The sequence below is a fragment of the Mixophyes fleayi genome, chromosome 3 (genome assembly GCF_038048845.1).
Source record: "Mixophyes fleayi isolate aMixFle1 chromosome 3, aMixFle1.hap1, whole genome shotgun sequence".
Taxonomy (NCBI): Eukaryota; Metazoa; Chordata; class Amphibia; order Anura; family Limnodynastidae; genus Mixophyes; species Mixophyes fleayi.
In genome coordinates this window covers 180,580,903-180,599,404 of record NC_134404.1, presented here as the reverse complement: position 1 = coordinate 180,599,404, position 18,502 = coordinate 180,580,903, and positions in this window count along the sequence as shown.

Sequence of the window (18,502 nt, the reverse complement as noted above, 5' to 3'; positions counted from 1 at the left end):
TCTACGCAGTCCAGATACTATTTTTGGGTGGAATTCAGACCTGTTGAAGGTTTTCTATATATTTTTTATTGTGGTGCCCAGTGCCCACTACTCTACGCAGTCCAGATACTATTTTTGGGTGTAATTCAGACCTGTTGAAGGTTTTCTATATATTATATTGTGGTGGCCAGTGGCCAGTCCTCTACGCAGTCCAGATACTATTTTTGGGTGTAATTCAGACCTGTTGATGGTTTTCTATATATTATATTGTGGTGGCCAGTGGCCAGTCCTCTACACAGTCCAGATACTATTTTGGGTGTAATTCAGACCAGTTGATGGGTTTTTAATTATATAGTGGGGAACACTCCTCTACGCAGTCCAGAAAGATACCTCGTTGCAACGTTTTGTACTAAAAAAAAAAAAATATTGTGAGGTGTTAGGTGTTCAGAATAGCCTTTAAATTAGTGGAAATTATTGTTATTATATGTTATTGAGGTTAATAATAGCGTAGGAGTGAAAATAAGCCCAAAAACTTGATTTTTACACTTTTTAGTTTTTTTTTCAAAAAAAATCCGAATCCAAAACCTTAAATCCGAACCAAAACCTTTCGGCAGGTGTTTTTCAAAACAAATCCGAACCCAAAACATCGAGAAAATCCGGATCCAAAACACAAAACACGAGACCTCAAAAGTCGCCGGTGCACATCTCTAGAACCATTAGACTGCCTTGTTGTCTACCTGGTTCAAAGAAGGAAAACCATAACCATCATCTTTTACATTCTGCCTCAATGGCTCCAGGGAACCAGATAGCCCTCCCTCCCCCTGGAGTAATCTGAGAGCAGTTAACTAGCCCTTACTAATTCTATTGGTTGAGGAAAAAACAAAGAATTAAAGAGTGTTTACTTATACTTGTTACTACACTGCAGATGTGGAACCAAGATGTGGCTGAAAACTCTCTTCCCCAGCTGGGTTGGGTTATTTTATGAAGTTCTGGCAACATCTCAGCAGAGCACTAAGTTGAGGCCATTTTATAATCTCACTCCCAGCATACTATGGCACAGTAGATATTTACATTGTCGGCCTCCCATACAGCAAGGGAGCCTAACATAATAGCCATTAACAGTAGGCTGGGAACTGGCATTTTTTTTTAGCTAAGATAGCTAAATAAATAGATAGATGGATGTTCAGCTTCAATACCTAGACATTGCAGTTTGGTAAGAAGCAGTGAAGTAATGTTTCCATAGCAACCGTTCAATTCTCGCTCTTTCTCCTGCTCATTGCCCAACAGAGCCAGTGTTAACATGACTGCCAGTTTTAAAGTTTCTCTTAGACCACTTAATACAGGACTGTCAACACTTTAGTAAACTACCAATGTAAAAAGCGACAAGTAGAATCAAGCAGCAATAAGATTTTAAAGTGGATCAAACCTACAGATTAATAAGAGAACACTTTTATTTGACTGATGGCCTAAAATCAATTTGGATGAAATATTTGACTGCTAGTAGATATGAAGGGTCAGATCCTCAGCATCTTATTTCCAGTACCATCTAGTTTCTTGTAAATTGCTGTTACATGTGGTAATCTGGAAACCTTTCCTTTTCTCACTCACATTATGTTGAATAAAGAATATAAAAGCATTTCACAGCATTACAGATACACTATATGGACAAAAGTATTTGGTAACACTTGATAATAAATTGATGTGTTTCAATCAGACCTGTTGCCAGAGGTGTAAAATATCAAGCACCTAGCCATGCAGTCTCCATTTGCAAACATTTGTGATACAAAATGGGTCGTTCTGAAGAGCTCAGTGACTTCCAGCGTGGTACTGTGATAGGATGCCACCTTTGCAATAGGACGGTTTGTGAAATTTCATCCCTGCTGGAAATTCCACGGTCAACTGTAAGTGATTTTATTCAAAATAGTGGAAACGATTAGGAACAACAGCAACTCAGCCATGAAGTGGAATACTATGTAAAACCACATAGCGGGGGTCAATGACTACTAAGGCGCATGGTGCATAAAAGATGTCAACGCTTTGCTGATTCCATAGCTGAAGAGTTCCAAACTTCCCCTGGCATTAGTGTAAGCACAAAAACTGGGCGGATTTCCATGGCCAGAAGCTACATGCAAGCCTCACATCACCAAGACCAATGTCAAGCGTCAGATAAAGGGGTATAAAGCACACCGACACTGGACTGTGAAGCAGTGAAAACGTTCTGTGGAGTGACAAATCACACTTTTTTGTTTGGCAGTCAGATGGGCGAGTCTGGGTTTGGCAGATGCCAGGAGAACATTACCTGCCTGACTGCACTATGCCAACTGTGAAGTTTGTTGGAAGGAGGGATAATGGTATGGGGCTGTTTTTAAGGGTTTGGGCTAGGCCCCTTATATCCAGTGAAGGGCAATGTTAATGCTTCAGCATACTAAGTTCTTTTGGACAATGCAATGCTTCCAATTTTGTGGCAACAGTTTGGGGAAAGCCCTTTTCTATTCCAACATGAAAGTGCCACAGTGCACAAAGCAAGGACTACAAAGACATGGTTTGATGAGTTTGGTGTGAAAGAACTTGACTGGCCCACACAGAGCACTGACCTCAACCCATCTAAACACCTTTGAGATGAACTGGAATGGAGATTGAGAGCCAGGCCTTCTCGTCAAACATCAGTGCCTGACCTCATAAATGCTCTACAGAATAAATGGACACAAATTCCCACAGAAACACTCCAACATCTTGTGGAAGCATTCGTAGAAGAGTGGAAGCTGTTATCGATGTAAAAGGGGGACCAACTCCATATTAAAGTATATATATTTGAATAAAATGTCATTACAGTTTCTGTTGGTGTAATGGTCAAGTGTCCAAATACTTTTGTCCATCTAGTGTACGTTACAGATAAAATATCCTAACGCAAACCCTGAGACTGTGATGATGTAAAGGGGCTCTCCACCTAAAATGTATATATTTACTATTTACCAAGGGAGAACAGCTATAATAAATATAATAATATATGTCCATAATCCTTTTTCCAATCCCGGCTCATCATCTATGTATGAGACATGTTTGTTGACTAATGCTATGTTTTCTGGATATTCCATTTTTCTGACACATTGTGGCCTTTAATGTATCCAAAAAGCAAAGACAGTGCTAAGATAATGGTTTTCTAATATAGCTTAAATAAAATTATTAACACATTTTATAAAATCTCCCATACATATCACCTAGACAAGCTGTACCTCACTTCTCACGCAAATAGGAGATGTGTTACTATACTTTTTATCCCTCGACCTCTCATCACAGACGTTATTATGGCAGAAAATATATAGTGCAGTTAATGCCCTAGTCAAAAGGGGCAAATGTATTTGAGAAATTTAGTTATGTTTCAGATGTGATTGCATTATGTACCGTGATATATATATGCAATTATTGTGCATCGTACTTTTATATTCTATAGTTCATCTCAATGTGAAGAAATATGCTGTTCATGGCCCTGTGTATACCCTATGTTATAATATTTAGTGGAAGTACTGCTGTATTCACATATAGTTAAATACCACTGTCAGAGAGGTCATGTAGCACTACAACACCCAGGTGCTGACATTGTGCAGCTCAACAGGAAGATTATCCACACAGTCATTGTTGAAAGAAGCAAATTTCCCCAGACTAATTAACTCATAGTGCTTGTCTCTATTGGAGGTGGGGGTCAAGTAACTTGTGTGTAGGGCTGTAGAGAATCTCTCTCAACACCAGTTAATATTCCTTGGCTGAGCTCCGATTAATCTGATCACATACCCTATTGTGTGCAGGGATCTAGCTATCTCGTCTCTGCCCCTCATCAGACTTTATGTCTGATGAGGCTAGGGGTGTGGCTAGGATATAAAGTGTGATGGAGGATGGCTGAGAGAATGTGGGTCATCTGGATCGCAAGTAGGATCTGTGGATCTGTCAGTGAGGTGAAACCTTGGCACAAGGCGATGTATAAGTTGGTATCCCAGGCCGGGAGACACAGTACAGTTGTTGGCTTTAACTTGTAAAAGGACTACATGCCTTCGCAATTCACTATCAGCGTAGAGTCTCAGGCTGAAGACTAAGCCCCAAACAGGGTAACTACCAACCAGGCCTTAGCTAGCGGGTAATCATATGGCTGTAATTTGCTAATATTATTGTCTTGATATGATCTTTATGTTCTTCTGTGTGTATTTACTCAAATAAACCAAACTTTTATATTTGTACCTAATCCTTTGCCTGAACGATTTTTATCCAGACATGTGCCTAGACACATAGTCGTTAACAGTATTACCGTTAATACGGTAATTTAAGCCTGGATTTCATCACACAGCTCAGGGAGCCGCGAGTAAAAATCCACCGTTAAAATTAACGCATTAAGGGTAATTATGCACAGTTTTACCGCATTAAAGGTAAAACTGCCAACGCCGCGTTATTCTCAGCAGAATTGAATTGGCCCCATAGTAATAACATGTAACATGTATTTTTCTATAAGGAACTTGTTTTTTTGCATTTAAGTTTGCAACTATTAATCGCTAATTATTAAATACGTGATATATGCTAAATACTACATGCAACATGTTGACTGCAACATAATTTCCAGTTGGTCTTTTGAGTAATGAAGAATAACATGAAGATGTGCATCCATTACACTAGTGATTATTGCTCCTCATTGAAAATTTTAACTATTTAAAGGTCTGGTGAATCTTCATGGAATAGCTATAGTTGTGTATAGGAATATAGTTATGTTTCGTGAAGGGGTTGTGCGCCCTCCCTTGCCAATGCTGTTTTTACACGTATCAAAAAAGCTTTTGAAAAGAGGAGTAAGCATTCAATCCCAAAGCATTTGATTGGATGTAGTCCATTCACCAAAAAATCACATGCTGCCTTCTATTGCTATCCTGCTTTTTCAAAACTGTCACTGACAACAGTCAAATGCACCATAGGCAAGTGAGGGTGAACAACTTCTTTAATGGGTTGTGAATGGGACAAAGTTTACATTACAGAGAACAAACAAATGTCTGCAAAGAATAGTAAGGATATTCACTGTATTTAATAGATTACATAAGCGAATGCCATTAGTACAAAATGTTTTAGAATCCCTTGTTCTCCAAACTATGTAACTCTGATGGCTTAGCTTTAGATCCAAAAGCTGACAAACCATAACACTGTAATGCAATTTAAAGAGAACAAAAAGAATGGACAACATATTGACACCACAGAATGTGCTTAAAAGTTAGGGAGACAAAGATAGAAAAGACCTGATAAGCCCCGTATAAAGGTTTTGCTAGCGGTTTACAAAAACAGGCTCAGCAGCATTTCATGCAAGGTGATTTTGTACAATATTTTTGATGCGATATACATACTAAGTGGTCTGTATGGTTTATTTCATGCAGCAATAGAACAAATCATCAGAAGAAAATAGAATATCAAAAGATATTATGTACGCACAAGCAAAGCATTAGTTAAAAGACAGTACTTGTTATCTATTTGTACACCTCTTATTTTTCACCTACAACAAAATTTTATATAAAAAAATATATATTTGGTCATTGCACTAAAATTTACTTTTGAATTGCATGAAAGGCATACATTCTCTAGTAGCATTCCTTCTATATCAAACAATGGACCTCAATTATAACCAGAAAATGTACCTTGTTGGGTGTTTCTGCTTTGGGCATGCATACTTTTGTAGGATTGCAGACTCAAAAACAACTTTCTTGATGAAATGATATATAAATATAGGTATATAATATATATGTAATGAAATTGATTAGACTTCCTAAGAGCTCTGTACTAGTGCTGCCTGGAATATACCAAAGTGTCACCTAAACACAATTACACAGAATTAAAAAACAATAGTTATACACAAATGTCGCTTCAGTGTTATTATGTATTTATAAATATCCAACCATTCACATCAATCAAGAATTCAACAACAAGTCCAACTTTTCAATTATCTTCCTTTTGGGTGTTATGTGGGCTTTCTCAATTTGCCATTTTGTTGTCCAGGGACACATGTAAAAATGGTGTGAGGAGTGATGATAAAGTAGGTAGGTCAACAAACCTCACTTCTATTGATAACCAAACTTTAGATTCTGGGGAACATTGCCACAGGGCAAGCTATGACGCTAAGTAGCATTGCTTAAAGTTTTATATGTCAAGATCTCCCCCATTGAACATCCCTTGTAAAATGTCTAATCTGATGCTCTTGAGCTCAAATAAAATGTCACATGCAGTGTCTCAAGAGTTTAAAGGTCTATTGATTGATACCCATAAAGAGCTTTGGAAACAGTACAGTAATCTGGGTTCTATATTCATTTTGATTGAATTGCTATGTCCTATCCATGAGATAGAGATTGCTCCAAAAGACCGTATCATTCTTATTGGTAGTTAAAATATAGTTTGCTTTATAAATCTTGTTATATTGTTTTGTAATGAACACAAACAACTTTTTAGTTGATTTTGTGGGGTTGTAAGGTCCAAAGAGGAGATGTGCCTCACAGGGCGACTAACTCCTAGTACCTACAAAAACCTATCACGATTCGCGTGAATGACTGGATCCTACCTCGGTTCCGCATCGGGGAGCTCTCCGTTCACCCACTGGTATCGCCTAAGAAGAGAAACGGAGCGTTAACCCGAGCCTATCAGGAAAGAGCTGTCCGAGAACACGACAAAGAACGAGGACACTCTCAGTCAAAGCTCACTTGCCGCCTCCTCGCTTTGCTCTTGCCAAGGCGCGGGGGACTACAGGCACTTGAGACGAGGAACAGCCCCGCCTCAAGTACCTGGCACACCTCCCGGTGAGGGCCTAACCGAAAGGGGAATCGAGCGTGATACTCACCGGGACACTCCCGCTTCCGATCCTGCTCTCCTGCACCTCCCCGACACCTGCAGATGACAAGGAACACAGAGCCTCCCTCTGCGCTAACGATGAGACTAAAGGTGTGCACCCACAAACCCTAAACTGACTGCAACAGCGACCCGACCCTAACAACACTCTAATGGTCGGCAACGCAACGAAGTCAAACAACTATGACTAACTAGGTGTGGTGCACTAACGGAACTGCTCACTACACACTACGGGGAACACTAGCCGGTGTTCACGGACTATACCGGAGGGCGGTTCCTAGCCCCCTCACCCAGGTCATACCAAGAAGCTGCCTTCTTGCTATGGGGTCACCCACGGATCCTAAGGACCGGCTGCACCAGGCCCGACTGAGGCTCACTGGAACAGCCCACTAACCCGCATACAAACTGCCGACCGGAAAACAGCCGATCGAACTGAACCGCCCGACTGCCTGCACCCGGGTATCGAACACGTGTCCCACTCCGGAACCGCCAGGGAACCTGCACGGAACTGAGGACTGGGACACTCAATCTGAACCACGGGACGCCCCTGGAACTGCGTTGAACTGTGCTGCACTGCCACTGACTCACTCAGTCACCCCCTCTGGAAACCAGTGCGACCCTAGGGACCTAAGGGACGGGAAAACTACGTGTGTTCTTCCCTGACTATGTGTACGCTGGTAACTACACTTGTCCCCACAGCACGGGTTAGTACAGGAAAACACAGGGAACAAGAGCCTACCTTTAATGGGGGCCTGACGTCTTGCCCCTGGACACAGTTATGTAGCACACCCCAAAATACCGTAATACAAACAATACTCGCCGCACAGACAGAATAAATACAGTATACAGTACTTTGCACGCTACTCACCAGAGCACACCACTGCTAGCCAACCAGCCGGTTGCTACAGCACCACAGGAGCCTCTGCTCTACTGTACCTCCTAACTCCGTGTGCTCACCTCACACAGGACCGCGCCTACACTCACGAGGCTCTCACGCCTCTACCACACACCACCAGGGCCTTATGCCCTACACACCATGGGCCTCTCTCAGCTACACACAGAGCCTTGTGCTCTGTTTTATGGGCCTCAGACCCCTCTCTAACTCAGGGCCCTGAGCCCACTAACTAGGGCCTTGTGCCCTGCTATCTGGGGCTCTAGCCCCTGCCTACTGAGGCCTGTGGCCTCCCTAACTAGCTGAGGGCCTTGTGCCCTTTATGGCCTACGGGCTACCAGCCCCTACTCAGGCCCTGTGGCCTTCTTATGGCCTCTAGGCCACTAACTACCTAAGGGCCTTGTGCCCTTGCACCTGGGGGCTCTGAGCCTCCCCTCACTTAACTAACTAACTAACAGGGCCTTGTGCCCGTTAACAATATGGCCTACTGGCCCACTACTTGATCGGGGCCTAGTGCCCAAGTCCCTGGGCCTTGTGCCCCTAATTTACTGCTCCACGGGCCTTGTGCCTGACCGTGGCCACGGGCATAGTGCACGACTTAACGTTGAGGCTACTCACCTGCTCTGCGCAGGAATCTCTTCTCGGGCACCGGCGACATCTCCACAGGGTTACCATTTAAAATTAAAATTAGGTTTGCCAAGTGGTATGTTCAGGTCCAATACATCAGATTTGTAGGAATTCATTTTGTAGTCAGAATGTTTGATCTTGTAGAAAATGTTGGCTAAGAAGGTAATGAGGGTCATTAATGTGAGAAAGTTGTTGTCCACATAAACAACTAGGTTGTGTTTGGTGTGAGATATGCTGATTCCAGAGATGTCAAAATTAAGTAATTCTGTTCACTAATTGTTCAATAACTAGAGCAAATATTATATTAACGTTGTGAGAAGACAGCCCTGTTGAGTGTCACTTGTAATTTTAAAGAGAAAAAAAAGTGTATCCACTCGACAATACCATCATGGTGGGATTATGGTACAGAGCAGAAACACCATTGATAACCGAAAAAAATCCATGTGTGCAAGAATTCCAATCAAAAAGGGCCAGCTGATGATTGTTCTGGTTGTTGTTGTATTAAAGGGGACCCTGTCTAAAATAGTGTTAAAGAGTGTTGTTTATTTGTGGGTTAGGATTGCAGCAATTATTTTTATAATAGGCTCCAGGAAGACCATCAAGTCAAAGAGCTGAGGATAGATATTATGGTCTTTGAAGTCTCCACTACCATTATATAATCATTCAATAGGAGATATTTTGTTGGATGAGCTTGGGAAGTGATAAGGCATGACGTCTCACAAAGTGTTCTCAAGTAAATATGATTTTTCTATAACATCAGGGGCTAGATATACTAAACTGCTGGTTTGAAAAAGTGGATATGTTGCCTACAGCAACCAATCAGATTCTAGTTATCATTTATTTAGTACATTCTACAAAATGACAGCTAGAATCTAATTGGTTGCTATAGGACTGGGTTTGGAAAAGATTGAGCCAATTAGCAAATATTTACAGGAGTTATCTTTAATAACAAGTAAGTGGCTAGTTTAAGCAAATATAGAGAGTTTTTATTCACACCTCACTTTTGTTACTTATATTTATACAGAGACTCTTGCATTAATACTAGCTACACAGCAGTATTAACATCTAAGGACTTGATTGTCGCTCACATCATATTGTATCCGCTGCCTCCCCAAAGAAAGAATTGGCAGAGAGACTGCTAAATGAGCTTTAAACATTTTGTTGTTCAATCGTGCTATTTATTATACCATCATGCGGAGTTTAGTTCCCTATTGTTATTAGCATCTACAACGTCTTTTTGTTTCATATTGTTTCATCATCATCATCAGTTATTTATATATATTATATTACTTTGTGAACAGAAGCTTTTTGTTGTCTACTGATTCGATAGGAGATTTCTCTTACTTGCAGTCAAATAACAATTGTTTTATTGTGTGCATTTCAAATACATACCGTTATTTTTTCACTTAATCTTTGTGGTGTCAACATCCTGCTGTTTGTTTTGTATATGTGAAAGAATCGGACTGCATAAGTTTGTGTGTATCCTGTCAAAGCTTGTAATATATTTTACTTATCAAACTTATTATTATTATTTATAAGGTGCCACAGATTCTGTATTGCTGGATACAGAAGTAAGTAACAAATAGATGAGGTAATACATATAAGTTGCGCAGATGAGTGTGAGTAATGCTATGGGGACTCACACAGAGTGCAGCAATAGACATGACAGGACGTACAAGGGAGTCGGACAGTAGACTGACAATAGGTAGAAAGGTCCCTGCCCATGAGAGTTTTCATTCTAGAGGGTATCTAGAGAAGCATTGGTGGACGTTTTTTTTTGTATATGGGCAGCTATTATAGGTACAAGGACATTCAATTGGCCCTTCAAGCCAGAGATTACGGACAATAAACCAGAGTGGAGAACAGTTTTGCTTGTGGAAAGCAAAGATTTGTTTTGCGCTGAATAGGGCGGCAGAACAACTGACCGCCGAAACCAGCGACTCATTGATAGTAACCCCCTCTCTTCCGTAAGAAGATTCTGTAGATGATGGCTCCTTAAGAAAGTTGGCTACTAGTCAAGATGTATGGATATCTTCCTCATAAACCCATTATCTCTCCTCAGGACCATACCTTTTCCAATGAACAAGATATTGGGGATGACCATGAAAAAGATGAGAACCCAGGATGTTACTGTTCTCGCATTCATTATCTGAGGCGGATACTGCAGCAGGTGGATGGATGCATGGTTTGCAAGAATTTGTTAAGTGCCAGAAGTTTGAGTAGCGATATATGAAAGGTATTATGAATCTCAAGAGAGGGAGGAAGGCGAAGTCTGTAGGTCACGGAGTTGATGACTTGGGTAATAGGAAAAGGACCAATAAATCTTGGAGCCAATTTCATGGAGGGTACTCGAAGCCTGAGATTCCTGGTAGAAAGCCATACTTTCCCTCCAGGTTGAAGAAATGGAACAGGTTTTTGCTGGTGGTCAGCAGATTTTAATAATTTGTCTTTGGTAGAAGCCCAGATATGGGACAGGTCATGAACTGGAGAATTGGCAGCTGGAACCGTAGAAGCACTAGAAAAATCAAAATCAGTCTGAAATAATTTCTTGAGGCATCCATGCAGATAAAAAAATTCTTTAATAAAGACTTGAGCCAGCTTCGGTGCAGAGGGAAGCCCCTTTAATGAAACAAAGTGGGCCATCTTCGAGAACATGTCTACAACCACCCAGATGGTATTAAATCCATTACTAGGTGGTAGGTCAGTGATAAAATACATTGAGACACTAAGCCATGGAGGTTTCGGGACAGGAAGGGGCATGAGTAATTCAGAAGGAGAACACCTAGCCGTCTTATTCTGGGCTCAGACCTGGCAGGAGGCTACAAACTGTCACTGAGTTAAGGTCAGAGGACTACCCATACAGCTGGCTCACATGATATTACCTCCCGAGAGGCGCGGAGACTAACGCTGAGGGAGGTGTTCCCCAAGAACTCCTGCAAGGGGGTGATGAGCGAGGCTGTACTGAGAACCAAGACAAAAACTGAAGATGCTACAAAAGAGAAGTAGCTCAATGACTGTGAGACTAAGAGGCTGTTTCCCAGGGCAACGGTAGTGCCAATGTACTGAGAGTAAGAAACAGCAGGCGAGTATGCAGGTTGTACTGGAGACTGGTAGCGATGATCTGTGGGTAGATGTGCTGGAGACTCAGGGAGCAGGTAGCAATAATCTGCAGAGCGTAACCACAGGTTAGTGCAGTAGACACAGAGGCTGTGATGATCTACGGATAGATGTGCTGGAGACTCAGAGAACAGGTAGCAATAATCTGCAGAGCGTTACCACAGGATAGTGGAGTAGACACAGAGGCTGTGATGATCTGTGGATAAATGTGCTGGAGACTCAGAGAACAGGTAGCAAACAGGAGCCATGGTACAGGACATCTGAACAGGAGAATAGACCTGAAGATCTGGCAAATTGGTAGAGAAGCAGGTGCTTTAAATAGACAGAGCTGACAGGCAATTAGACAATCAAAAGGATGCAGGGAGTATTGAGCAAACCAGGTGTGTGCATGCTCAGTTCAGACCAACAAGTAAATGCAGGAAGTGGGAAACAGGTGAAAACAGTGATCATAATGCAGGTTTAGCTGGTGCAATATGTGACATAAACTCTTGAACATCGGCTTGAATTGTGGGCCACCAAAAACGCTGGGAAAGAAGAGCATAAAAGTTGTTTCACCTCGGCATGTCCTGCAAATCTGGTAATATTGCCCCAGCGGAGTACCATGCGACAGGGGGGATGAAAGTAGCAGTAGCCAACTGAAGGAGTCCTGGAAGAGGTTCTGGTTAAAGTGACAATGCTGGAAGGCTCAAACATAGATAGAGGCACTGGAGTGGGACATAAATCAGAATCATCAAAAGACCAAAATAGAGCATCGGCCCGGAGAATCTTGGAGCCTGACTGATGATTGAGTCTAAGATGAAACCGGGTAAAGAAAGAAGACCACCTGGCCTGGTGAGGATTGAGACCACGAGTGTACCTGCGATAAATGAGATTCTTGTAATCAGTAAAAATGGTAATAGGGTGGACAGCACCCTCTAAGAGATAGTGCCACTCCTCCAATGCCAGTTTGATCGCAAGTAATTTTTTGTCTCCGATCCCTTAATTGAGTTCAGAAGGAGTAAACATCTTAGAGAGATATCCGCAGGGACAAAGGTCTCCGGGAGCTGACTCTTGAGAAAGTACAGCTCCTACACCAACAGAGGAGGCATCCACCTCAACAAAGAAGGGTTTGTCCTGATCGGTTGAATAAGAACTGTAGCAGACGTAAAAGCCTTCTTCAGAGTCTCAAACACAGCAACAGCCTCAGTTGGCCACCGTTTAGGATTGGCAGACTTTCGGGTGAGGGCAGTAATAGGAGCGATGATATTTAGTGTTTGATGATCTGCCTGTAGTAATTGGTAAATCTGATGAACCGTTGCACAGCTTTCAGGCCAAGGGGTTGCAGCCAGTTGGTGAAGGCTAAAACCTTCTCAGGGTCCATCTGGAGACCAGAATCCGAGACTAGGTGTCCTAGGAATGGGATCTGGGAGACTTCAAAAATGCACTTCTCTAATCTGCAGAAAAGTTGGTTTTGACGAACATGAGAGAGGACCTCAATTATATGAGTGGAAAGATCATGGGAGAAAATTAGGATATCATCCAAATAAATTACCACTGATTTGTATAGAAGGTCTTAAAAGATCTTGTTAATAAATTATTGTTTATTATAAATACCGCCGGAGCATTACAAGCCCAAAGAGCATAAAATGTATTTGTAGTGACCATCTTGAGTACTGATGCAGTCTTCCGTTCATCTCCTTCTCTGATATGGATCAGATTATAAAACCCCCCATAAATCCAGTTTGGAGAAAATTTTGGAGCCACTGATCCAGTCGAACTAATCAGAAATGAGGGTAAGCGGATACCTGTTCTTAATGGTAACTGCATTTAACTGACGTTAGTCAATGCAGGAGCGGAGCGATCCATCTTTCTTTTTTACAAAGAAAAATCCAGCACCTGCTGGAGAAGACGATTTCCTTATCAACCCTCATTGCAGGATTTCTGTTATGTATTGATTCATGGCTCACTTCTCAGAAAGAGAGATAGAGGGCAAATCCTGCCTTTAGGAATAATGTCATGAACATAGAAAACTTACAGTTACTTATAAAGGTTAACCCATCACATAATTGTGGGGAATAAGGCCTAAATCTTAACTGCAGTGTAAATATGTTATATCAATTGAATCCATTGATAAGTTGAAGGCTCTGCACATTCCAGTGTGAGAAGATAGGTGTGTCAACTGTGGCAGCTTCAAAGAGCTATATCCTGGCCTGGGATGGAGCTTTTGACACCTGAATAGACTGTAGGAACTGCTCAGCATGGTGTCTGGCTCAAAGAGGTCATGTGCTGACTTACACTATATGTGATATAGACAAAAATAATTCAGTTTTAAATATGCCACTTAAAATCAATAAAAGTAGTGATCAACCATATATTCCTCAATAGCATGATGAAGTGCAGCTCATATATCAAATTAAGTATTCTTCCCCACAGAGAAGTTAAGGAAATGAGTGTAAGCCCTATGAATACAATGTATTTAGGCGTATTTTGTATCAAAAGATGGACACATTCATAGGGGATTTATTAATAATAAAATTGGGTCTGTGGTGACGCTCCACAGAAAAGTTAGGTCACATAGTAGAATTGGGTAGTAAATCAGACAACATGCAAATCGTAATTGAAAAAATGATCGCAGACCACAACTCCGGGGCGTGGGGTAGAGTGTAAAAGTGTCTTTAAAAAGCTGAGACCCAGTACAACAAATTGTCAGTCTTTTTGGAAATAAATCATTCATTGATAAGCTGTCCATCTTCAAGCCAATTACCCTTGGCTCAGAATATACCACTTCGATGTAAGTTATACTCTGAATCTAATTCTTTTTATTTTAAATTGTTTTGCTTGTGTATGTTATGCCAATTTATTACTTTTATAAAAAAAAAATATTATATCTGAATGCCCTGCACTTTAGTATATTAAATCTATAATTTAATATGTGGCGTCCTTGATACTCTAACGAATCTATTAGCCTGTTAAGAGGAATATAGCTCGACCAAGTTTACCCTTTGAATGCCAGTGTGTGATTTGTTGATACATTTGATTAACAAGCTTAGTGTGTGCTTGTATTTACATTTGTGTAACAGCCTGGAGGTGTGAAGAGTTAACCCTTTGTTTGCTGGTGGGGGCCTTGTTAGTCTGTGATAGATAGAAGCCTTCTGTGCCAGTGTGGGACAGTATATTGGGGTTCTATTGCCTGTATTCAGTAGGTAGTGGCAAAACCTGAAGTGTATAGGGATGTGAGAGCCCTGTGTGGGGCGATTAAGTGTGATAAGTAGAGAGAGCCTGTGGCCTGGAATCGTGTGTAACCTCATACAGCAAACACCCCAAAGTCACGGCAGCTGGGAGCATGTTCGTGACAAATAGGTTTACCCATGATTAAATCGATAGAAAAATGAGGAGGAAGGGCCTTACAAAAAGCATCTTGAAAAGCTGCATAGGGTGCAGGAAGAGATGGCTGAGAGGAGAGCATTTCATAGGGAACAGCAGTAGAAACAGGTTTCACAAAAGAAAGGCATCCATTGTGACATCGTGGGCCCCAAGAAGTGACTGAGCAACCTCCCAATCAACTGTGGCACATGAATCCTGAGCCAAGGGAGACACAAGATAACCAAATTTACAGATTCTGGAAGAACCAGGAATTCAACTCATTCTCAATGTAAAACACCAATCATTAGCGGAAGAGGGACAGTAACCTGGGATATGGTATCGATTGCCATCCACCTCGAAAAGAAATAGTGGCCGCGAAAAGGGTCCAGGTAGGTATATGGAGTTGCAATGCCAAAGTGGCACGATGAAATTCCCGGCAGAGCCGGAATCCACAAAGGCATAAGTCACGAAAGGGCCACTTGGAGACTCCAACGATAAAGCCATAGAAAAGTCCGGTCTGCTGGAAGTGTAGGGAGTGATATATCTGACTCCAAGATCGGCCTCCCTGATACCAGCTACGAGGAAGCGGTTTTCGGCCACTTGGAACATTTGGAAATTAGATGGCCGGATTCCCCACAGTAGAAACAAAGGTTTTGTTTGATGCGTCTCTCGCGTTCTTTAGGTGACAAATGAGACCACCCGATTTGCATGGGTTCCTCAGGAGGTAAAGACGGGTTCTGAAAATGAGGAGCCAGACAAAGAGAAGAACGCCTAACAGTAGCTCTTTCCTGAGTGCGTTCCTGGAAACGAAAACTGAAACCAGCATCCAGGGACGCGCACCTACTGCGCAAGCACCCACCAGCCGTGAACAGGAAGAGGATGTAGATTCCCTTGCTAGGCAACGGGATGCAACGAGCCAACGACAGAGCAAGGTGTCCATTCCTGGCACTGAAAATATGTGCAGGGACGACACCTAACACTATCATGCTGAACAGTAAAATACCTCTAGGTGATCTATGCAGGAGAGATAATTTTTTTTGTGTTAATTTAAAGTCCACAAAGAGCATATTTATTTTGGGATATGTTTTGTGGGGGAAAGTGTAGTGTGTAAATTCTTTAGCCGTAGCATACAGGACACACCATGTGTCATGTAAATCATATAGTTTGAGTAATGAAATAAATTTTTTAGTATCTATAAAGGGAGCCTAGTATATTTGAAAAAATTCAATAAAATATCTTATAAAAAAAAAAAAGGGAGCCTGGTAACAGCAGTGGGACCATGGTGATGATTTACCTGATTTATTGTCAATTACTAGGGTAAAGCCTCCACCTACAACTAAACAACATTTCACATCTTGCCCTGATTGGGAGCATACAAACACACTAAGGTAATAGGAAGTAGTTTGACAGTACCCAGAACAATCAAATACCTGCCCTCTGGGTCCATGTAGGTTGACTGAGGGGTATTCTCACATGAATTAGAATGGCAACTCTCTTACTCTTTCAGTCTGCTGAAGCGAAGAATGTCTTAGTGAACTCTTTGAATTTTAAAGTGAAATCTGTGTTAGTGAAGTATGTTTCTTGCAAAGATGTCAGACTTCTCTCTTTTGAGTGCACTGAAGATCAGATAACAATAATGAGTACCAGTGCAGGTGGTCATAGCAATTATGTCGAGCATATGAGTAAGGAATGGACCTTATGTGAGCCAGAAGCAGAAAAGACAGAGATCAAAGTATGTTACAATTATGTGCAATGGAAACAAATGGAATAAAATTGCAGCAGAATGGACAGAACGTATTGCGTATAGAATATCAGACAATACATAATTAACTAGGGGCAAAAGCAAATCAAAGGGGAGGGGATTTTCTTTGTCACTGTCAAGATCAATGTTTGTCCTGACTGACTTACAAAAAGGTCACGTCTCTTCTAGATTGTTGCTGACTATGGGCATATTCAATTGTCCGCGGGATTGCCGAAAATACGGTAATTTACTCGCTGGATTTCAGCTCGCAGCTCCCGATTACCATATTTCCGCGCTCGAACCCGCGGACAATTTAATACCCTATGAGTCTTAAAATAATTATAGCAAAATATTTTTGTAATGTGAGAGACTGTGCAAGAATTGTTTAAATTGTCCTCTAAGGTAGTCTACAGGGAAAGTTTCTATAGATTCAGATACAATCTTAATTGTAATATTGTTTCTATTAAATCTATTTTCAAAATGTTCTTGCTTTTTCATGAGAAGATTTAGTTTTGCCTTAAATGTTAGATATTTATTTATTGACAGCTTGACAAATTGGCCAGTTGAGCTTGACAAATGTCATCAGTTTCCAGAGCATCAGTTCTATTGCTCAGTGTCGAAATTTCAGACATGGAATCATCCATCGCTTTTTTAATCTCCTTTAGAAGGTAGATTTAATATTTTGTAGCACACTGAAGAAGTAGGCTTCTATATCACTTACAATAAGTGAGGTGTGCAGGTGTGGACTTTTATTTACTTTTTTAAGAAAATACAAACTGGGAAGAGTTGGTTTGCACTATTTGGCTGCAGTGAGATATGATTACATAGAAGCTTAGAAAAGAATGAGAGTGAAGACACACTATGTATCAAGTAAAGGAGGATAAATGGAGGGCCGCTATCCCATAGTCGAGCCCACATTATTGGACATGTTCTATTAGGAAGTCATTCATCACTTTTAACTGCGCTCTCCAGCTACTCAGCTCACCTCCTCTCAGTCCCTCTGCCCTCTGTCTCCTCTCGCTTCTCTCCGCTCCCCTCAGTGACTCTCAACCTGTCATCCATGCCCACCCTCTTGGGCCATATTTACCTGCCTATACTCACTTTTCCCCTCCCTCCCTCTCTTTCATGCTGTGCCTGAGCCCCCAGAGTTATAGTGCTTACTGTTACTTGTACTGTGCTGTTTCACCTTGTACTGTGCCATTGTTTGTCCTTGTACGGCGCTACGGATACTTTGTGGCGCCCTATAAATAAAAATAATAATAATAATAATAATAATAATAATAATAATTCATAGTAAGGCAAGTATCAGCAAATAATGAAGCAGTGGAGATACATATACACATATGTACCTGAATACTATATATATATACATATACATATATACATATACACATATATACATATCCATATAAATATATATATGTATATGTATATATATATACATACATATACATATATACATATATATATATATATAAATATATATATACATATATTTAAACATATACATATATATATATATATGTATACATATATATATATATATACATACATACACATGTATTATATATATACATTCACACATATACATATATGTATCTATAATATAAATGTCTAGTGGCGTGTGTTAGTCTGTGTGTGTGTGTGTGTGTGTGTGTGTGTGTGTGTGTGTGTGTGTGTGTGTGTGTGTGGAAAAAATAAAACCAAGCTGCAGCGCCACCTGCTGGGCGGAGTTATACACTGACCTACTAAATTCTTAGTGTGTGTGGAAGAAACAACTCAGAAAGGGCTGAAATTTGGTATACTAAGATGTTTTTAATTTGTTAATTTAATTTGTTAATTGTTAAAAGTGTTTATAAAGATTTAAAAAATATATATATATATATATTTCTTGAAGGAGAAGTGACAGTTGGGAGTGGTTGGTGGTTGCCGAGGGTGACAGTGGGGAG